Here is a 24095-nt window from a genome sequence, read left to right as displayed (position 1 = left end):
TCATGAGTTCAAAGCCAGCCTCAGCAATGGCAAGTTGCTGAGCAACTCAGTGAGACCCTGTCTCTAAATAAAATACAAAATAGGGCTGGGCATGTGTCCCTGAGTTCAATCCCCGGTAACAACAACAAAAAAGGAACTTCTGTAGACACTTCTTTCCTCCTATTATCTCCTTAATTCCTTATCTTTTCACTACCACTTCCCCCCAAACAGTTCTTCTCACCATCTCTGATAAGCCCCACATTGCTTCATCTAATGGCTGCCTTTCAGCCTCTTGGCGGCCCCCTTTGGAGGGCAGGACACTTCATGTTGACATATCTTCCTTCTTTGGTTTCTACGGATCTCATGAACCCAGAATTTTGTGGATTCTCCTGGATCTCAATTCCTAGGTCTCCTCCCACCGTTCCCCATTCTCATGGCAATGAGCTCTTGGGGTATACACTAGGCAGAGATAAGTTCAATTATCAGTTTGCACAGTGTCTCAGGAAATGTGAAGAAACTTGTGTCTGGGTGACCAGTAGATGGGTGAGGCTGGTGGGAGCTGGAGAAAGGGTGGGCGAGTGGTGCAAGGGGAAACCCTGGAGCTGGTGTGGTTCTCTACTCCATCTTGCCCAGCGGCCCTGGGAGCTCGCCGCAGCCAGACTCTGATGTTCATCTCTGGGCTTTCATGGTAACGACTCTATTTTACAAGGGAAGAAAATAAGAGCAGGGAGCGTATGGGATTTATTAATTTACTTGCTCAGGGTCACATAAGGAGAGGCAGTGTCTCTCCAAGGTTGGCACCCCCACCTACCTCACCTGTGTCTTGTAAATGCTCCAGAAAATAAAACTTGGTCTATAACACCTTCCAGCTCTAACCAGAATCAGTCCTCTCTTGAGCAAACCAGGATCAGAACAGGACCAGAATTCAGTCCCAAGAGGTTCTCTCTAGTATTATTCTCTCTCTTTACTGGATACTATGTGGTTTTTTTTGTTTGTTTGTTTTTTTGTTTGTTTGTTTTTATTTCAGGGAAAAGCGTCTGGAACAAGGAGAGAACTGAGAAGAGACAGGCAAACAAAGGAAACAGATCTCTTTTTGATCTTGTCTACAGAGACTGTTATGAATATGAAAGTCAGGATTTCCCCCAGAATTGTTTGAGAAAGATAGTGATGGTCTATGACCTTTAAAAATACTAAATGCCATAGTAAGATTTTTAGGAGCCCCACAGCCAAAATGTCTAAAGGTGCTTCCCATTTCTTCTCCTTAATGCAACATCCATGACCCATTTTTTTTTGGGGGGGGGATGTTACTGGGGATTGAACCCAGAGGTGCTTGGCCACTGAAAAACATTTCCAGTTATGAACTTGGCTCAGGGATTTAGCACCGCCCTTTGGTTTCTTATTTCTTAGGACATTTTAGGTACATTGTCTCTGTGAGGCTCTATGAGTGAAGACCTCCAAAATTTAAGCTCTAAATTTGTAGAGGTTGATATTAAACTATGATGTCAGTACCTCCAAAGCTTGAATGCAGGCTTTTCTATGTCTTTCTATATCTGCTTTTTTTTTTTTTTTCTGAGACTCCCCCAGCAGACTTCCCCTCTGATCTCATTAACCAGAATTTTATCTCATGCTTATATATGACCAAGAAGAAAAAGAAAACTGATGCAAATAATAAAATTCCCTGCATGGAGTTATTTTAAGGATTAAAGTCAATATTTATATTTACACGATAGGTGCTTAGTAAGCAGTACCTGTTATAAACCAGTTTCCACTAGGCTGGCCCTTCACCTGAATCACTCCTGTGTAAAAGGAACTCATTAATCACTTTTATCAGTTAGAATGCTTTCAGGCTATAGGAAACAGAAAATCCAGCTGAGAATGGCTAAACAATAAGAAGCATGTATCACGGATTTAGCAAGAAATCCAGAGGTAGCTTCAGGGTAACTTAACAATGCAATGCAGTGGAGGCCACATAATTTTCTCTCCCTCTGCTCTACTTCTCGGTCTGTCTACTTTGTCTTCAGAGAGTCTCCTCATAGTTTCAAGAGAGTGGTCACAGCTTTTTTATTTTGTCCCAGGGATTGAACATAGGGACATTTAATCACTGAGCCACATGCTCAGTGTGGCTTTTTATATTTTTATATTTTCATTTTGAGACAGGGTCTCCTAAATTGTTTAGAGATTCGATAAGTTGCTGAGGCTGACTTTGAACTTGACATCCTTCTGCCTTAGCCTCCTGAAATTACTGGAAATCTTCTGAGAACCCCCCAGCAGGTTTTCCATATGACCTCATTAATCAGAATTATCTCATGTACTTATGTTTGACCAAGATGTATATAATCACTAATTTTTTTGTGTTTGTGTGTGTACCAGGGATTTAACCCAGGGCATTTAACCACTGAGTCAAATTGCCAGCCCTTTTTATTTTTTATTTTGAGACAGCTAAGTTGCTGAGGCTGGTCTTGAACTCTCAATCCTCCTCTCTCAGCTTTCTGAGTCACTGGGATTATAGGCGTATGCCACTGCACCTGGATTTCTAAAAATTATTTTTTAGAAATCAAATTTAATTCCTGTATCAGGAAGGGCAGCATTGGATAGACAATCAACCAACGATCTGCTTCAAGGTTTAGGGACATCCAAAAAAAAAAAAATTTAATGAGCAACTATTCTGTGCTCAGGCTTTGGAGGTACTGACATCATAATTTAATGTCAACCACTGCACATTTAGAACTAAATATTGGAGATCTTGACTCACAGAGAAAAGATTCCCAAAATATCATCTGAAGCAAGGAGCTAAAGGGCAAGGCCAAAATGCCTAGGTCAGGTTCCTAAGCATTTATGGCCAGGAAGCAGCAGTCTTGCAAGCAGGGCTTGCCAAAGAGGTGAGGAGCTCCCCATGTTTCAAGCTGGCACTCAGCTCCCAATTATGATTCCAGAATTATTAGCTTTGATTCTGTGAGAAAGGAACACATCAAAGCCAGAATCCTATGAATTAAAACGTTGACTAATCGAGCTAATTATAGTTCAGTCATCTGAATTTTCACACAATGAACAGAGTTCTCATGCAGGTCTTCTCTTGGACAGGAGGCTTTGATGATGAAGCAGCTATTTGTGTCCCAGGCTCAGTCCTCCTTGCTGTGGCCAGAGGATCTGCTCTGGAGTACCTTTTGCCCACTCAAACTCCCTATGGATTGGGCCTGGGGTTTCTTGAAAGCTGACATATCTCAGTTAAGGTGAAGATTCTCAAGATAATGGGAGCAAGATCCCCTTCCCTGGAGAAATCTCTAACACACGTGTCAGGATGTCAGGATGGGATCCTTCTCATTTCAATTTTATTCCAGATTTTCAAATACTTAGGTAATTTACATAGCCTAATTATACTTTAGGGAGAACCTTCTCAACTTAACATGTCTCAGTTATCAGATGTAGAGTGGTATAATAAATTTTAATCACTGTGTAGATGTTCTTTGCTGCCGAGCTAGTAATATAACTAAGCCTAAATCTTGATGAGCTAGAATAGGTAAATTCTAGGTGGAAGGTAATACTTTCCAGAGAGAATTCATTTATTTTGAGTACCAGTTGGACACCAGGAAAAACGACTAGTTAATGAGTAGTTCTTGACTGGGGGAAATTTTTGCACCCTGCCCCCATCCTGCCAGGATAAGTGTCTGAGACATTAAAAAAAAAAAAAGTTGTTAAATGGACCTTTATTTTATTTATTTGTATGCAATGCTGAAACTTGAACCCAGTGTCTCACGCATGCTAGGCAAGCACTCTACCACTGGGCTACAACCCCAGCCCTGAAGATATTTTGCTTTTCCCAACTGGGAGTGGGGACAGGTACTACTGGCATCTAGTATATAGAGGATAGAGATGCTGCTAAACACCCTGCAATGTATAGTTCAGATCCCTACACATAGAGTTATCTAAACTAAAATGTTGACAGTGCCAAAGTTGTAGGGAAACTGCCCCTGTGTTAAAGAGGAAGTTGTTTTCACTCAGCACTAGCATTTAAGAAGACATCACTGGGCTGGAGACCTAGCTCCAAGTAGAGTACTTGCTTCATGTGCATGTGGCCCTGGGTTCAATCGCCAGTACCATAAAAAAAAAAAAAAAAAAAAAGAATAAAACCAACTTTATATAAGATGGGAGCACCTACCTGCTACCCAAACTACATATTTGTATGACTCCTTACATTTAGCATTTGTAAAAGAGAGCTAGGAATAAAGAAATAGATTGAATATATGACAAATCATAGTCTCAAATCTTATGGAAGATAATGAATTCTGCTTTCTCAATATGCTTGTTTTTCAGGTAACTTGTGCTCACTGGGTGACAATGATATTTGTTTATAGATGACCAGGTTCATCTCAAGCATTCTTCCTGTGTGGACGATTAAAGGAGTAGGTATGTAGAATACCATCTACTCAGAATGTGTCTGTCCCCAAATTACCTCTTCAGTGAAGATGTTTTCATTTCTGTTATAAAAATTCTATAAGGGCTGGAGTTGTGGCTCAGTGGTAGACCACTTGCCTAGCATGTATGAGGCACTGGGTTTGATTCTCAGCACTGCATATAAATAAATGAATAAAATGAAAGTTCATCAATGTCTAAAAAATATATTTTTTTAATTCTATAAGCAACAAGAAGTTTTAAAATCATGCCAGACCTAGGTATGAATTAAGTCATTTTTAAATTAAATTTAATTCATCAAACTGTGCTCAAATCAACTAAAAAACCCTTAGGCTGTATTCTTGGTTCTAATTCCTTCCCTTACTATGCCATGTATTTGGAAATTACAATTAATTTTGCTTTTTCTACACTTTTTTTTTTGTACCAGGGATTGAACTCAGGGGTGCTTGACCACTGAGCCACATCCCCAACCCTTTTTTATATTTTATTTAGAGACAGGGCTTGGTGAGTTGCTTAGGGCCTCACTAAGTTGCTGAAGCTGGCTTTGAACTTGCGATCCTCCTGCCTCCCAAACCCCTGGGAGTAAAGGTGTAGGTAATCACACTCAGCTTCAACACATTTTAAGCTGTAAAGACCCTCTGTTCCATCTTATCCATTTGGAGATAGATCATTTTAAAAATATTTTAATGAATATATGCACAGAATTTTTAAAGTCTAATAATAGTATTAAAAGACTAATGAAATTCAATAGCTTCATTCCTCAATCTTTTCCACTCCTTCCCAACTTTCTCTCTCTCTCTCTTTAGCTCTAGAGATCAAACTCAGGGCCTCATGTTAGGCAAGGGAGTCCCCATCCTGTGCTATTCCCTTCTGATCCAACAATTTAACATTACTTTTTTTTTTTTTTTGTGGTGCTGGGGATTGAACCTAGGGCCTTGTGCACGTGAGGCAAGCACTCTACCAACTGAGCTATATTCCCAGCCCCTTAACTGTATTACTTTCTTATTGTAGTAAATGAGACTTGAGCACTGTTTTCAGCTGCCCCCCCCCCTTTTTCTCTCTCTAATCCTTTCTACATAATTTATAACTTTGGATTAAATCAATATTAGGTGTGAACAAAAAATGTGAACAAAAAGCATTGTAGTGTACTATGATTAAGTTTGTTACTTTTTGTTTGTTCTGAAGTTAATAATTGCTTTTTCTGTCATTAGTAACTGCTTTAAATTTCTTCCTTTGCAGTCACCTTTGATCAAAAATCTTGTACTTGTGACCTGATTTCTCTTTGCAGAGGCCAAATTTAGCTGACATTCTGAGATTTTAGCCCTTGAATGTCATCTACCTTTCGATTCACCAAGAGACTCTAGCCCAGAGGTATACAGCACATTTCCCACAATCGGTTTTATTTTCCTAAAATGGGTCATTCTTCAGTCAGAAGCTTCATCTCCATTGAAGCTCTACTCAGGTGAGCTGGTACACACTTGTAATGGTGACTACTTAGGAAACTGAAGGAGAAGGATCATTGGAGCTCAGGAGTTTGGGGGCAGCCTGGGCAACAAAGCAAGACCCTGTTGCTTATAAATCTGTCAATAAATAAATCATATGAATAAAAAATACCTGCACGTCTAGTAGAGCATCTCCCCACAAAAGAGCTTCTCTCCTGAAGAGTGCTGTCCTCTCAAAGTGTGAATGGCAGTGTCCTAACTTCTCTGGTTTAGTTCTGGTCTGCCTGCTTTCAGAGAGTGTCTGAACACATCAGCATACAGGTGATAGTTGGTTTTAGCCTGCCAAGTGTATGTCTATTCCGGTACCTTTTCTTTTTGGTACTAGGGATTGAACCCACTGGGCCACATCCCCAGCCCCCTTTTTTTTTTTTAATTTAGAGACAGGGTCTCGATGAGTTGTGTAAGGCCTCACTAAATTGCTGAGGCTGGCTTTGAACTTGCAATCCTCCTGCCTCAGCCTCCCAAACAGCTGGGATTATCGGCATGTGCCACCATACCTGGCTGTTCCTTTACTTTTTTAAAAAATATATTTTTTAGTTGTAGATGAACACAATTTCTTTATTTTGTTTATTTATTTATTTTTATGTGGTGCTGAGGATCGAACCCAGTGCTTCACAAGTGCAAGGCAAGTGCTCTACCACTGAGCCACAAACGCAGCCCTGTGTAACTTTACTTTTTATTACAGAATTTCTTCCCATCCACAACTGAGCTGCAGAGGAAGCAATCTACCCTATAGAGTCCTGAAGCATCCAGACCCCTCACCCAAATCAGTAGCTTCTACTTCTCACAGAAAGACAGAGGCAGCTGCAGGTGTTGAAACATGGACATAGTACATTCTCCCCAAGTTCAACCCTAACTTTCTGCCTCTGTATCTCTGCTTACTTCTCCTCAACACAGAGCAGTGAGGATTTTGTATGGACAGACATACCCCACACTCCTAGTTTATAGAATTTATTTTTAGCCAGAACTACATTTAGTAATATATGATCAATTATGCCAGTAATAATAGGAAGAAGAAGAGAAGGTATGTGTGTGGATTCCTCTTCCTAGGGTCGTGTGGTTCAAGTTAATATTTAAAATGGTCTCGAATCCTCTGAGCCCATACTGACTGATGGGGGAGGTGGTAAGAAGAGGGACAGGTGGCACTGGGAAAACTGACCTAGGATTAAAAATTAATTGTGCTCGATTTTCAAATTAGATCATTGTAAGCAGATGGCTATGAATTTTAATGTGATTTCATATTTAACATTTTTTTGAGGAGACTTAAACTCTATTATTCACCAACTAGGCAATTTATGAACTCACATTTCAGCTTTAATTCTACCTCATCACAGTAGAATTACAGGGCTGGAAAAAACTCCACCACTCATCTTCTGTTGGAAAGAACCACACCCAAAGCCAACCAAAGCAACAGGGATCCCTAACACATTTTTTTTAAAGACTTCTAATTTAAGGTATTCCACAGCCAGCCTCCCTTGGGATCAAATTCTGGTGATCCACTTTTCCATTTGGTCAGCCTCTGCCCTATTTCCTCTTCTCCTGCTCCATGCAGCTGGATAGATGGAGATACCTTCCACTTTCCATCCCAGAGCTTCATCAGCTTCAGCTTAATTCAGACACCAGCACAGGACCCGCCATGCCGTTCCATGAGTGGTGGAGTCAGGCAGGCTAGATGGGGCCAAAGAGGAGGGAGGGAAAACAGGAAGGGTAAACAGGGAGGGCCCTGCCTACCTAGGGTATATAATTTGGGCTGGAAGGAACTAACCCAGGTCCAGATGCTGGCCCCACAGGGGTGCTGGGTCTTGAATCCTAGTAGTGATGTGAGGTGCTCTATTTGGATGGTGGTGTGTAGCAGGGAGAGATTCTAGGCAGCAGCAATACTGCAGGAATGAGATCCAGCAGAATTGTGGTTCAGGAAGAGCTGAACATGCACAAAATGTATCTACAAGTGGATGAGGGCATGGAAAAGAGGATTTTTTTTTTTTTTAAAGAGAAGAAACTGGCAAGAGCAAGACAAAGTATCAGGGCCCTGAATTAGTAAGCTGGGAGCTGGAATAGCCCTTGAGTTGGGCAGGGAAAATGGGCCCCCTCCTAGAGGTGTCATGACCCTGCTTGTCCCTTCCTATCTCCTCCATGTCACTGTCCAGTCATATCAACCTTCTTGCAGCTCCCATCCTGCAACCTACTCCTTTGAACATGTCTCACATGTTGGAAGTCAGTGGCTTGATGACTTCCATTTCTGGATCTCTAGATGTCCAGATGCCTACCAGCCTCCTCCATTCGTATGTCCAAAGAAACTCGCTAGTTCTCCTAACCTGGCCCCTGCCTCCTTTTCCTCTCCTACGTTTTCTCCTTCTCCTTTCCTTTTCAGTACTGGGGATTGGATGGAGGGAGGCTCTACCACTCAGTTCCATCTCCTGCCCTTTCTAAAAAAATTTTTTTTTATATTTTGAGATGGGGGGGTCTCACTAAGTGGCTGAGGCTGGCCTCGAACTTGTGAACCACCTGCCTCAACTTCCCAACTAGCTGAGATTATATGTGTGTACCACTATACCTGGCTTATTCCTATGTTTTGTTTGTTTTTGTTTTTAATCTCAAAGAAGGGAGTCATTCCTGGCTCTTCCTTCTGTTTGTTCTTCCATCAACCTGCTATTGCCCTGAATATTCTGCCTTCCTTAAAAAAATTGATAAAAAAAGAAAGAAAATTTAAAAATGGAGCAAAAAGAGATAAAATACTACATCAAAATCACTTTCTAATTTAGAATGCATTTTGGTATTTTTTTTTTCATTGTTTGTATTAATGACACTGATGTAACTGTGTCTAATGGGTTGAAAATGTATCTGTATGTGGAAAAAACAAACTTTATAAATCATAATGAAGTAAAAAAAAAAAAACATCCTGCCTTCTTTGCATTTTCATTACTAGTGTCTTAGTTTGGGTCCCCACTACCTGTTACCAGAATTTGTGTTCTTAACTCTGCTCCCTCCCTCCAAGCATGTGTATCCTTTGCCAATCACTCCACCTCCATACAACTTTGACTTGATCTCTCTTCTGTTTAACTCTTTACTGGTGCCCATTATCCCCAGCAAAAAGTGTAAAACTTATTGGTATGACCTAAATAAAAGCTCCCAATCTGTCCCTCCTGCCTATTCACCTTCACCTCTTGCCCCTTCCCATGTCCTCCAGTTCACTGTGCAGCCATATTAAATTTCATGCAGGACCCTGAAGATGAAGTCTTACTTTCTTTGCACAGGGGGTTCTCATCTTCATCTGAGTAACTTCTACTTACGTTGTGGGACACAGTTGAAAGTTTCTTTCTTCCAGGACTCCTTTCCTGGATAGGGTCCCCTCCTAGCTGCTTCCCAGCCTCTGAGCCTAGCTTTGACCTCATGCTTGTCTCCTGTGTGTGTCTTCCTGCCTAGAATGTCAACAATTTGAGCCAGAGACCACATCTTTTTACTGAGGAACAGCTCTGCTAAGGGGAGATCATGGGATTTGGAAATGTGTGTTTGGAAATCAAACTTCAAGTAAAATACCTGGGCAAGATTCTCATCTCAGGATGTCTGTCTAATAACCTGTAAAATAGTAATGCTTCCTTCTTAAGCTATTAAGATAATAACACAAAGCACTTACACTGAACCTGACACTTTCTAGATGCCCAATTTCGTTGAATGAAGAAAATGCAGGAAGAGAAGCTCCAAATAGGCTTATGGGCTTGTTGTGGTCAGTCATGAGAGAGGCCTAAGTGGGTCACCACTGCCTCAGCCGGCAAGGGAGGGAGCCAGCAGAGCTGGGTGGAGTTAAGTTCAGATTCTTGGTCTAGAGAAAAAATGCTGACTTTGAGCAGGAGCTATGCAGCCACCAGGGCTAATGAAGGGCAAGAGAGGAAGACTGAACATGAATGCAGGAGGTCTCAGTGAGACCTCATGGCAACACTGGCTGTGACAGGCCCTTCCTGAAGGCTCCCTCCCTGGGACAGGGCAGGCTTGCCAAGTGCTGTAAATGGGTATTGGGGCGTCAGGAGCTTTGGAAATACCCTTGCCTGGTACCCATCTACAGAGACTTGGTTCCAGGGATTCTTATGTAGACCCCGGACTGGACCTTTTGACAAACTCCTCAGAGAATTCTGATTCAGTAAAGGTGGAGACTCACTGTCACCACTCCAGAGTGAAGGCAGACAGGTACAGATGTGGGGAGGAGGTCAGACACCTGGCAGGTCACGTGAGTACAGGATGAGAACACCTAGACCAATAATCCAAAATCTGAAATGCTCCAAAATCTGGAACATGTTAAATGTTGACACGACGCCATAGTGGAAAATTCCACACCTGACCTCATGTGACAGGTCACAGTCAGAACACAAGTTCACTAGAAATATTTAAAACTACCTGTGTGTATCAGGTATATGTAAAGCACCAGTTAATTGTGTGTTTAGACTTGGATTCCATCCCCAAGATATCTCATTGTGTACGTGCAAATATTACAAAATCCAGAAAAAAAAATCTGGAATTTGAAACACTTCCTGTCCAAGAATTGTTGATTAGGGATACCCACTCTGTACTGGGCATGGCCTCAGGCCCCCAGTCTGTTCTGGCTGAGCATAATTGAGGGGATGGTTGGTGGGGAGTGGTTGTACTCACTTTCGTGCTCTAGTGAGGACTTGCTTAGCATGGGGCAGGCCCATCCACAGATCTAGTGGCAGGGAGCAAGGAAAGATGGGAGAAAAAAAATGAGGCTGCAGTGGACACATATACTTCCTGATCTCAAATTCCCAGCCCCTTCCTGGAGGAGACCAGCTACTTCTTAGGAGGTGGTGGGATAGAAGGACATTTTTCCTTTCTTCACGTCCACTCCAATGGCAGAGGGGAACACAAGAGAGGAGATGCTTTTTCTGTTCCTGGGAGCAAATCAGAGATAGCAATTTAGAGCCCCAGATCATTCTAAGTATTTAAGGAATTTTTTTTTAGGTAAGAAATTAATCCCCAGTCGACTACAACAGATTCTTAATTTGAAGGGATCATAAAATAAGGATGAGAGAAAAGAATGAAGTCTTATTTTAAAATTAGATGACTGGCGGTGTACACCTGTTATCCCACCAATTTAAGAGGCTGAGGGAGGAGGATCCTGACTTTGAGGCCAGCCTTGGCAATTTAGCAAGATCCTCTCTCAAAAAATAAAAAGGCCTGGGGATATAGTTCAGTGGTAAAGTGCCTTTGAGTTCAATGTTGAATCCCCAGTACCAAAAAAGAAAGAAAGAAACAAAGAAAAGAAAGAAGGTGTTAACAAAACAAAAAAAATAATAAAATCAGAGGACTATAGCTGTAGCTCAGTGGTACAGTACTTGCCTAGAATTTATGAGGCCCTGGGTTCAATCCCCAAAACCATAAAAGTAATTAAATAACAAATAAAAATTAAAAATTAGAATCAGGGGCTGGGGTTGTAACTCAGTGGTAGAGTTCTTGCCTAGATGCACAAGGTCCTGGGTTTGATACCCAGCACCAAAAAAAAAAAAAAAAAAATTCAGCTGACACTTATTTGCACACTGCCTAATTCTACTCTGTGGATTTCTACCATCTGTATATCTGTATATCAGAATGGTGACATATATTGTCATTCACAAGTAGATCCTCCAAGAAAAGGCATCATGAAGTGACTTTTAGTAAAAACTGTCCTTTGTTTATCATCAGATCTGGCAAATATTGGATGATCGAAAGTCATTGATCGTGAATTTTTGCAAAGCAAGCAGCCTCTTTCTCAGTCCCAGCCCAGAAGGGTATTTTTAAAAAGTCAGTAAGAGGGGCCGGGGATGTGGCTCAAGTGGTAGCGCGCTCGCCTGGCATGCGTGAGGCCCGGGTTCGATCCTCAGCGCCACATACAAACAAAGATGTTATGTCTGCCGATAACTAAAAATAAATAAATATTAAAAAAAAAAGTCAGTAAGAAATACAAATGGCATCTCCTCCTATCAACGGTCAGTAGAGAGGTAAGAAGTCTATGCATTCCTGACCTTCAGGTATCCCCTGTACACACCTCTTATCACCTTACACTAAAAACAGTTCTTTACAAAAACTAAAGCCTTGTGTCAACAGAGCATTTTCCTCCCCTAGGGAATTTTGGAAAGTGGTTCATGATCTTCCTGGAACTTACCTAATTGTAAAAAGACCCGAAACTGAAGGGACTTCCGTTCCCTCTGGGCAGAAGAGTGACAGAGACTATTTTAGTTCAATCATCTCTTCCTTTTTGGAAATTAACAGTTCAAGTCTCTATTGATTTAACATGCTGTCCCTGTGATACTGCCGGGTTTTCACACAAGTAATGAGGACAAGCTATTCCCTGCTTCTTTAACCCTGCTAGTTCTTTGTTTTTGTAATTTTCTCTAGATGATAGCAACTCCAATACATGGAAGAATCTGCTAGAGAGAAGGAGATCAAGATCTGCATTTCCTCTGGGGCTTCAAATGCATATTGAGATACACATAGAAATAACAATAAACAAGCCACCAGGCAGGGAATAGAGGGAGGGATGAATATGTTGCTTCATTCTCTTTTGTCTTAAAGTAGCCTGGAGCTGTGTGATGATATCAGCTTGCTGTGGGTAGAAATTATGACAGTGGCCTAAATTGGGTACCCTGACTTCAGTGTTGGGATAGGGAGGAGGAGGGGAAAAGCAAGGCCGGAGCTGCTATATCTTTACAGTAAATGGAGTAGCTGTCAGGACCCATCAATTACATTATATAAAATTCAATTGTCAGGGAGCATCTTCCCCACATTTAGCGGAAGGAAGATGCAAAGTTCTTTACCCCTCGTGATTTCAAGAACAAGAAGTCTTCCAAATTAGAGGGGGAGGGGAAAGAAAATATAAAGGAAACCTTATTACCCAGGTCACTTAGCATGTGTTCAGCAAGTACCTACTACGTGCAGAAAACTAAACTAGCAAAGCATAAGAAGCCTGTCCCAGCTGTGAACCTGCAAGTGGCATGGGTAGAAAGGGCACATCCTAACTTGTGCCCTGCTTAGACAATGTTTCAGTCTCACTCACTGTTACAGGTCAGGGGAGTTTTTCCCTGGCAGCCTCCTCCCCACTCCTACGTTGTTTAGTGGCTCATCCCTCTGTGGTCTTTAGTTTAGCCTCACTATCTCTCAACCCTGACCCTTCCCTTTCATTTTCTCTTCCCCAAGATGACGTGGGTTCCTTCTCTCACTTAGACTCTGGGTGGCTGGAAGAGCACTAGTCTGCCCTCACTAGCTAAAATTCAGCAGGTCATTTCACTTCTTTGAATCTCAATAATATCTCTTGTGTGAGGATTCGATGAAATAATGAATGCAAAACTCACGATGACTAATTTTTCTTTCTTTCTTTCTTTTTTTTTTTTGTACCAGGAATTGAACTCAGAGGCACTTAACTGCTAAGCCACATCCCCAGTCCTTTTTATTTTTTATTTGGAAACAGGGGCTCGCTAAGTTGTTTAGAGACTTATTAAATTGCTATGGCTGGCTTTGAACTTGTGATCCTCCTGCCTCAGTTCCCCAAGCAGCTGGGGTTACAGGCATGCGCCACTGTGCCCGGCATAACAGCTGATTCTGATTGACAATGTAGCACTTGTAGACATCACCATGGATGGTTCCATCCTCCTTTCATCCCTCCAGCACCATAATACAGGCATTCTCCTGCCCATTGACAGTGAGGAAACAAAGGCTAAAGAGGCTGGCTTGCTCCAGTCACACACACAGTTCATGGGAAGTATCAGGACTTGGATTGGGTTCTTCACAATCCTTGCTGGCAATCCTAATACCACACTGCCTCTACAAATGACCCTGTAAAATGTTATGTCAACAGAAGAGAATTTTATTAGACCCACAGTTCAGGCACAGAACCATTCATTATTAAACTGATTTCAGTGTGCCAAAGATCATGTCATTTACTGATTTTAAAAAAAAAGGACAATTAATTCACACAGAACCATAGGTCATTACAGGTGAAAGGGACCTTTGAAATGATCTCGGCTTTAAAACTCTGCTCCCAGAGGCCCCACACCAAGCTCTGCTTTGATGTGTTTTAATTGTTATTATTTTTAGGTACTTTATTGTCTGAAGAATGGCTCTGAAGCTTTCTCTTTTCTAATGCATTCACTATCTTGATAAAGTGTTCTTCTTTGGTGACATTTTACTGATGTTTTCAGACAAAGAGACTCAAGATTTCCTGACTTCTGATCCAGGGCTCTCTCTGCCTCTTAGTCCTATCTCTTGGCACAATATATCCAATGTAATAAAGGATGAATCTTAAAAACTAATAACCAAGTTGAGTGCAGCTCCGGATGTCTGTAATTTTTACCACTCAGGAGGCTGATGCCAGAGGATTGCAAGTTTGAGGCCAGCAATTTAGTGGGATCTTGTCTCAGATCAAAAATTAAAAAGAACCAGAATTTCATATTCTTTTTCTTATCTTTTTTCTTTTTCTTTTCTTTTCTGATGAAGCAAAGATGAGCCATCCAGAAAGACTCCTTCACCATAAGCCACAAACTGATTAAAACCCCTGCACATTGACTTGGGGTTGCTGTTAACTACAAGTTCTGCTTTCAGTGACTATAAATAATTTCTTAAGGTCATTTCTTCTCATAGAGATAAAAACGGCTATTCCTCAGAATCAAAGCTCAGTGGCATTTTCACTTAGGTGTGCCGGCCTTTGGATGACTTCTAAATAAGTGTCTGCTAGAGTAGCCACACGACATATGTATTGGATGTTTGAAAGAATATGAAAAATGAACTGTCCTGACTATGAGAGACTAAGTTGCTGAAATTGGTGGACTCTAAAGTACAATCACTCAAACCCAATAAAAATTTATTGCTCACGAAACAGGGCGAATATTCCAAATCAGCAGCAGTGCTTCCCCTGTGGAGAATCAGGGTCCTAAGATCCTGAATCTGAGATTCTGCTTCCCTAGGCTTTGATGTCTCTCTGAATCCAGTTAGAGGAAAGAGGGACAAGAAGTTTAGGACACTTTTCTTTTCTTTCTTTCTTTTTTTTTTTGGTACATGGGATTGAGCCCAGGGGCACTTAACCCCTGAGACACATCCCTAGCCCATTTTTTTGTTTTTCATTTTGGGACAAGTTCTCGCTAAGTTGCTTAAGGCCTCGCTAAGTTGCTATAGCTGGTCTTGAACTTGCAATCCTCTTACTTCAGCCTCCAATGTTGCTGGGATTATAGGCATGGACCACCACCACATAGGAAAGTTTGGATGCTTTCTCTCAGATGTAACTCAGGATTGGCTCACACTATTTCCCCTTATATTTTGTTGTCAAAAATTAGTCACCTGGCCACATATGGTTCAGGGAATCATGGGAAGTTGTTCCAGGCTGGGCAACTGCTTCTAGGCACAAGAAGATTTTAGTGAGCAACTACTATCTTTATCATATAAAGTGAAAGAGAGAAAATGGATAAAATGGGTATTTCACAGTTTTAAAAGTTGCTCATAAAAATACCTTGAAGCTCCAAAACATTCTATAATTACTTTCTTGGTAATATCAATACTTTCCCAGATAGATCCTTCTTTCAATCTTCAGATAGAAACCTACATAAATGGGCCACAAGCAGGTAATTATATACTGCTTGTTTATTAAAACTCTGATTAATTTTTTTAAATAAAGGAATCTGACAACAAGATAGATGGCATTGGGGCTGAGGATGTGGCTCCAGCGGTAGCGCGCTCGCCTGGCATGCGTGCGGCCCGGGTTTGATCCTCAGCACCACATACAAACAAAGATGTTGTGCCCGCCAAAAACTAAAAAATAAATATTTTTTTTTAAAAAAAAGATAGATGGCATTGATAGCAGTAAATCGGGGAAGGAGTCAGATTTTTCCAATCAGAGAAATTTAATTACATAAATATTTTTCAATGTCTTTCCTGTTCTAAATACTTGGAGCATATATTCTCATTTAAACACACACACAGACACACACACACACACACACACACTGAAGACTGAACAAAGCCAAGAGCAGTGGCACCTGCCCATAATCCCAGCTACTCAGGAGGCTGAGGCAGGACAATCTCAAGTTTGAGGCTAGCCTGGACAATTAAGTAAGACTCCATCTCAAAACAAACAATAAAAAGTCTGGGGAGTCTGGGGACATAGCTCAGTGGTAGAGCACTCTGGGGTTCAATTTCCAGTAACACATACATGTAAACACAAAGACCGAAATAGAAGTAATATAGCCCAATGGTACTATTAATTGCCAAATGGATTCCAAAGGAAAAAATACAAGAATGGTCAGAAGGCATGGAGAAAAAAAAAGATCTGAGCAAAGTCCTGAAATATGGATGAAATGTCGATAGGTATAATGTATGGGAAGACACCACATGTATGAAAGCTCCAGAAGCAGAAGAGAACAAAGTGTGTACGAGAGACAAAGGGGAGCTCACCAGGGATAACAGTTACCTATTCCAGCAGGATTCTCTATGGAGGGGACGAGAATTGGGGGAATGAGTATTAGCCTTCTGTTCTCCAGGTGGAAATGAGGCAAAAAGCAGTGTGGATAGATTTTTTAAAAAAGCCCATGAGTAAATTCTGTTACACGTCTTTATTGAAACATTTTGAAACAGCAACTTAAATATGCTATATTTAATCATTTATTGGAAGGACTTATTTTTTAAGCCTGGGATAGACTTTAAGTTTTTAATTAATTTATTTTTTTATTGGTGCATTTTTAATTTTACATAATAGTGGGAATCAACAGCTGCGTGTGGTGACACATGCCTGGAATCCCAGTGCTGGGGAGGCCGAGCAGGAGGATCTCACATTCAAAGCCAGCCTCAGAAATTTAGCAAGGCCCTAAGCATCTCAATGAGACCTTGTCTCTAAATAATATACAAAAAAGAACTGGGGATGTGGCTTGGTGGTTAAGCGCTCCTGGGTTCAATCCCTGGTAACCCTCCCCCTCAAAAAAAGAGTGGGAATCATTATGCCATATTTGTACATGCAGATAACATGATCAATCTCATTCCCCTGACCTTTGCTCTCCCTCCCCTCCTCCCTCCCCCAATCAGCTTGTTCTACTCTATTAAACCTTCAGACTTTGAGGGTTTTTGTTTGTTTGTTTTTGTACCAGGGATTGAACCCAGGGGCACTTAACCACTGGGCCTAATTCCCAGCCCTTTTTTATTTAAAGACAGGGTCTCCTTAAGTTGCTTAGGGCCTCGCTAGAGTGCTAAGGCTGGCTTTGAACTCCAGATCCTCCTGCCTCAGCCTCCCAAGCAGCTGGGATTACAGGCATGGGCTACCATGCCTAGCCAGACTTTAAACTTTGAGCCCCCTGAAACATCTTTCAGACTAAGAATAAGATTCCATTTAGCATGACTATGGCTGGTAGGATGTACCCAGTAAATGACCAAGAGATAATTATTATTTAATTGATAAACTGTTTGACAAAAACAGTAAGTCAGGTTTACAGAACAACAATATGGTAGGCAGAATTCTCAAGAGAACCACCAAGATTCCTGTTTTCAGTCTAACATTAATCCAGGCAATGCCATGAAGAGATTCTGCAGATGTGATTATAGTCCCAAATCAGATTAAGATGTGGACTGCTTTTGAAAAGCAGGGAGTCTTCTCTGGCTTGCAGCCAAAGAGGATGAAAGATCTGAAGTGTGAGGAAGCCTCAGTGCACTATAGCCAGCATTGAAGAGCAGTAGACTGCGTGATAGAGAATGTAGGTGGCTTCTAGGAACAGAGCGGCTCCCATCCAGCCAATGGGACCTCAGCTTCAAGAAACCAGATTCTTCCAAAAACCTGAATAAAGCTGGAAGCACGTTTGGAGACCTTCCAAATTCATACCCACTCTGGCCCACACATTGATTTAGACCTGAAACTCTGAGCAGAGAGTCCAGTCAAGCCTGCCCTACAGAACTATGAGCCATAAGGGGGCCTGGGTTGTGGCTTAGTGGCAGAGCTGCTTGCTTAGCATGCATGGGGTGCTGGGTTCGATTCTCAGCACCACATGAAATAAAGATGCTGTGTCCACCTAAAACTAACAAAATTAGTTAATTAAAAAGAAACAGAATTGAGCCATAAATGTTGTTCTGAGCTATAAAATTTATGAAAATTTGTTCAATGGTAGTTGAAAATAGATATAAACAGATACCTGAATTCAGTTTAAGCAGAGGTTGTACAATTCAAGGTCTTGTTCTAGTTTTCTATGAAGACTTTTCTGATCCCCCCCGCCCAGTGATCCCTTCCTGCTCTCTACAAGACTTAGTTTTTTCAAATTCTGGAGTCATGAGCTCAGACGTAGAGCACTTGCCTAGCATGTGAGAAGCCCTGGGTCTGATCCCCAGAACTGCCAAAAAAATCTTAAAAATAAATAAAATAAAATTCTGAAGTCAGACGTCACATATCGCCACACTTCTCGTATATAACTTGTTTTCTGGATTGGTAAACTCCTGATGGCAAGAATCAAGTCTGAATAGTTTCTGCTTCTAAGAGTGCGAGAGTTTAAGAGGAGGCTGTGTGACATCTGATTTTCAAGAATTTTCTATCAACAAACACCAATAAATGTTCTTGAGGAAGAGCAAATGGCTGTCATTTCCCCTCCATAAATGAAAATCTGGGCTAACATTCAGTTGCAAAGATCAAAGTTAAAGATCTGTGAGTGCCAGGCCAAGCAGGGTACATTCACTGCACATGAGCAAACCAGAATGACTAGTTTGACTCACAAAGGTATAATTGAGACCCTTCCAGTTATAAGTCTGTTTTATTCTTAGTGCCAGTTCTTACTCCATAACTATCATTTCTCCCTATCCCTGTTTGCTGTTGAGGTTGTGACCTTGGCAGGGTGTGAAGGTCTCGTTTACAAATTCAGTGTTTCTTTCTCAGATTATCATTAGAAAATAGTCTTACCACCCTCCAGATGCAATATCCTTTATTCCTGAGAAATTCCTTAATATACTTTGGTGGGGCAGGGGTGGGGTGGGATGGGCACTGGGGCACTTAACCACTGAGCTGCATCCCTAGCCCTTTTTAATTTTATATTTTGAGACAGGGTCCCATTAAGTTGTTTAGGACCTTGCTAAATTGCTAAGGCTGGCTTCAAACTTGCAATCCTCCTGCCTCGGTCTCCTGATCCACTGGGATTATAGGCATGCTCCATCACGCCTGGCTTTCTATTTCTAATATAAGTAAACTGTATCCATTTACCTTTATGTGCTGCGTGTAGTGGCACACACCTATAATCACAATGGCTTGGGAGGTTGAGGAAGGAGGATCACAAGTTTGAGATCAGTCTAGCCACTTAGTGAGCCCCTTAGCATTTTAGTAAGATCCTATCTCAAAATAAAAAAATAAAAAGGGTGGGAGATGTGGCTCAGTGGTAAAGCACCCCAAGTTAAATTTCCAATACCCCCTCCCAAAAGCTCAAAACAAAACAAACAAAAACCATTTACCTTAATGTGTGAATCACTGATGCAAATAAATTGAATGTTAAAAGTGATCAGTACATGTTATAAATTTGTAGACTGTTCTGTAGTGTACTGGCAAACCTCCCTTATAGTTCTGGAAGGAGTCTGAGGACCTTCAGGACAAAGAAGTCATTTCTTTCTTCCCCCAGGTGTAGCAAAGAAAGACTTTTCCCTTTTTGTTGCAACCTGATCAGACAATCGCTGAAAACAAAGGAGTTTTGCTGGGGTCCAATGTTTTACCAGAGATTAAAAAGCCTGGTTTTAGGCAATCGTTGTGACATTCAGCAGTGACATGAGTTACTAAGTTTCAAAAGCTAAATCAAATGTGTTTCTTTTCTTTTTTGGGGGGGTGGAGTCTGTTTAAAAATACTTAAAATTTGAGCCTGGCATGGTAGTGCATGCCTGTAATCCCAGAGGCTCGGGAGGCTGAGACGGGGATAGCAAGTTCAAAGCCAGTCTCAGCAATGGTGAGGTGCTAAGCAACTCAGTGAGATCTTGTCTCTAAATAAAATACAAAATAGGGTTGGAGATGTGGCTCAGTGGTCAAGTGCCCCTGAGTTCAATCCCCAGTAGCCCCCACCCCCAAAATAAAAACAGGGCTGGAGATGTGGCTTACTGGTTAAACACTGGGGTTCAATCTCCAGTATTAAAAAAATTTTTTTTTTCTAAAACATTTACCTAATCATGTCATTCACTGTTTTGATTAAAACCCTACTTTCCTTTTTTGCTGTACTGAGAATCAGATCCAGGGCTTTGCACATGCTAGGCGAGCATTCTACCACTAAGCTATATCTCAGCCCTTTTCATTTGATTTTGAGATAGGGTCTTGCTCAGTTGCCCAGACTGGACTCCAACTTGCAATCCTCCTGCCTCAGCCTCCTGAGTTGCTGGGATCACAGGTGTGCACCACCACACCTGGAAATTTTCTCCTTTTCTCCACTATCGTGGTGTGTATTTGACTCTTCCTCACCATGTCTTCTCACAAGACTTCCAGAAGTGAGTTCAGCCAAGAAACAAAAGCAAAAATTCATCAAGGGATCTGGATGAAATCAAGTATGACTCTAAGAGGAGACATTGGAGAAAAAGCTAAACTGGTCTATAAAGAATTGCTCATGAAACGGCACAAGTATTTATGCTGTATTATCATATCTTGCTGAAAATGTCACCACCATCTAGATGGTTAGATATTTTTTAATGTGATTTTTCTCTGTCTCTATGTTCTACACTGGTAGGATGATATAGTAATAAACATGTGAAGTCTTTGGAAAAGCTAGGTGCGGTGGCACACGCCTGGAATCCCAGTGGTATGGGAAGCTGAGGCAGGAGGATTGCAAGTTCAAAGCTAGCCTCAGCAACTTAGTGAGGCCCTAAGTAACTCAGTGAGACCCTGTCTCAAAATAAAATATGAAAAAGGGCTGGGGATGTGGCTCAGTGGTTATGCCCCAGGGTTCAATGCCCAGTAGCCAAAAAAAAAAAAAAGAACTCTTGGGAAAAAAATCCTTCCTATCATTGTGATCAGGGTATGCAGTACTTCAAACTCCTGAGCTGGGCTGAGTGTGCCCATCACTACTTTGCCAACTTATCTTCTACCTTCACTAACTTTTTGTACTTCTTCAGTGTTTTTCCAAGTGTGAAGTCCTTGGACCATCCCCAAGAAAATCATGATGAAAATTACAGATTCTCAGGCACTGTTGACATCTAGAGGATCAGAAAAGACAGGGGTAGGAGCTAGAAATCTGTGTCACTGATGAGGTCTGGGGTGATTCTTAGACAATACGGTAGTCTGATCGCTCTCAGTAGCCCTTCCCAACTAAGAGGGGAGCGAACCACCTTCTTTCTTCTTCATGCTTTTGAAGGCATTCAGGACATGTTACTCCAAAATACGACCCCTTGGCATTTGAGAAAACGGCAGAAGTAGAACACAGAAACTAGAAAGAAGAGGTGGGGGTGCAGTGAAGTGGTTGAACATGTGCTTGGCATGCATCAGGCCCTGGGTTCACCCCTTCTGCCCTGAAGCAAGTCATTAAATCTAGTTGATCTCCCCTAAAAATGGGTTATAGGGCCTCATTCCAGAGGGGTCCCCTCCAAAACCCATAGAAAAAGAAGGCCCTCAGCCGCTGATATGGAAACACCCAGAAAAACAAATCAAATAGACCTTGAACTTCGTGATGGGTAAGGAAAAGACACCACTTCTCACCCACACTTTTTTTTTTTTTGGCGGGGAGGGGGTACTGGGTATTGAACTCAGGGCCACTCAACCACTGAGCCACATCCCCAGCCCTATTTTGTATTTTATTTAGAGACAGGGTCTCATTGAGTTGCCAGGCACCTCATTTATGCTGAGGCTGGCTTTGAACTGGTGATCCTCCTGTCTCAGCCTCCCAAGCCGCTGGGATTATCACCTACACCTTTTTGTGTGTGCTGTGTGCCCTGCACACAAACACTTCTTTTCTGGCTGAATTTGGGCTATGCTTCTAGCATAGTCTAAATCCTCCTTAAGGCTCACCTATGGCAAGCCTTTTCTGACTCCCTAGGCTGACCTAGGAATCAGCCCTTGCTTTGCCCTCCTTGCTTAGTCTTGCTGTTTGTTATTGTTGTTGCTATTTACCTGTCTGTTTCAGCACCAGGTGAACAGCTTACAAATGGGGGCTGTTTCTTTCATCTTTGTCCCCAGATCCTGGTAGAGAGCTAGGAATGTAGTAGTCCCCTAAGTATTTGTGAATGTATAGATAAACAACAGCATAATTTTCAGATCTTTGTCAGGAAACAATTTGATACAAGAGAAAAATATTTAAAAGAGATCTTAAACTCAGGGAACTTTGCTTTTCTCTGGTATAGTTATTGGTGGCAACTGATAGGATCAAAAATTCCAAATAGCTAGGTGAGCTTGGTAGTGCATGCCTGTAATCCCAATGACTTGGGAGGCTAAGGCAGGAGGATCTCAAGTTCAAGACCAGCCACAGTAATTTAGCAAGGCCCTAAGCAATTTAGTGAAACAGTGTGTTAAAATAAAAAAATTTAACAAAAGACTGGAGATGAGGGCCAGTGGTTAAGCCCCTCTGGGTGCAATCTCTAGTAACTCTCCTCAACCTGAAAATTCCAATAACTATCACTGATGGATTTCACTTTTGTAGATGAAAATATGTTTCTCTGAACTTCTCACTTCTTCCTAATGATGTCCTGATCTCTGGTGAACCATGTCACAGGAAAGACAGATGAATCAATTGTCCTGGGTTCAAATATTGGCTCTTCCAAATGCCAGCCCTGTGACTCTGAGCAAGTTTTAAAAACTTCTGAGTCTACTTCCTCATGATGGGAGTAGAAGACTTTCTATGAAGAGAATAATAATATGAATTCACAGAGGGAAAATGAGGGTTTTGGATATGGCTCAGTGGTAGATCACCACCTGCCTGGCATGTGTGAGGCACTGGGTTCAATCCTCAGTACTACTAAAAAAAGAGGGGTGGGGAGTGGTGGATAATAAAATAAAGTGTGTAAGGTATAGCAGGTACTGTAAAAACAATCCTGTTCTTTCTCCTTTATAGTATAAAGGATTGTAAACTGGGTGTGGTGACACATGCCTGTAATCCCAGATACTCAGAAGGCTGAGGCAGGGGGGTTATAAATTGGAGGCCAGCCTGGGCAATTTAATGAGTCTCTGTCTGAAAAATCAAACTTAAAAAATAAGGGCTGGGGATATGGCTTAGTGGGTAGAACATTTGCCTGGCATATGCAAGGCCCTGGATTCAATCCCCAGTGCTGGAAAAAAAAAAATGTAACACTGCTCTGAGTTTCTGTTGTATGCCATGTATTTCGTTAGATATTGGGAATGGAAGTAGAATGTATATATATATGTGTGTGTGTGTTTGTGTGTGTGTGTGTGTGTGTATGTATTTGGGGGGATATAAGTTTTAATTCTAGAGATAGTATTTTAAAAGAGCTTTTATGGTACTTAGCATGGTAAACAAACTAATGAACCAGTTTTATTAATTTTTATTTTTTAAAATGTTACAGCCAGACACAATGGTGCATCTCTGTAATCCCACCACTTGGGAGACTGAGGCAGGAGGATCACTTGAGCTCAGTAGTTGCATACCAGCCTGGATCCCAAAGCAAGACCAAGACAAAAACAAAATAACCAAGAAAACTAAACAACAACAACAAAAAACCTACAACAAGTTACATGAAGATTGATATTTGTCTTCCAGAACCCATTTCCTCCTTATTCTATAGTAGAACCTGAATTCAAAAATCAAGTATGTGACCACCTGTAATTAAGTTTACATTTCCAGGGGCTGGGGTTGTGGCTCAGTGGAAGAGTCCTCGCCTAGTATGCATGAAGCACTGGATTCCATCCTCAGCACCACATAAATATATGTGTCCACCTAAAACTAGAAAAATAAATATTTTTTAAAAGTTTATATTTTCAGCCTCTTTAACAGATCCAGATCTCCATACACCTTAGCTCTGGCTAATGGGATATGGAGATGATGTGACAACATTCCAGGATGTATCTGCAAAGGAAATGGTGTCCTTCTCCTGCTTTCTCCCTCCTGCTGGTAGGTTGTGGAATCCATCGCTGGAGTGAGAAGTCATTTGGGGCCATAGAAGCTAGACGCTGAGGATGCTGAAGCAGCAAAATTCAAGGGGCTTTGTCCCTTATGGTTCCATGATACCTTCATAAAAGCCCTGAGTGGCTTATGTTTATTTGATAGACAAACAAACTTTACAGTTGCTCTGGGCCTTGAATCC

The 24095-nt window shown here is 41.5% G+C and overlaps 1 long non-coding RNA gene across 1 annotated transcript; it reads left to right on the top strand.

Annotated features, from left to right (window-relative positions):
* The first annotated feature begins 557 nt into the window (after positions 1-557).
* On the top strand, positions 558-23722 carry LOC125617316. Its single transcript, XR_007348297.1, has 4 exons — positions 558-667; positions 4291-4383; positions 5678-5851; positions 23358-23722. It is a non-coding gene; the product is annotated as an uncharacterized LOC125617316 (long non-coding RNA).
* Positions 23723-24095: the final 373 nt, after the last annotated feature.

The sequence above is a fragment of the Marmota marmota genome, unplaced genomic scaffold, assembly GCF_001458135.2.
Source record: "Marmota marmota marmota unplaced genomic scaffold, marMar, whole genome shotgun sequence".
NCBI lineage: Eukaryota > Metazoa > Chordata > Mammalia > Rodentia > Sciuridae > Marmota > Marmota marmota.
Note: the sequence above shows the minus strand (reverse complement) of the source record. Positions and strands in the feature narration are given on the sequence as shown.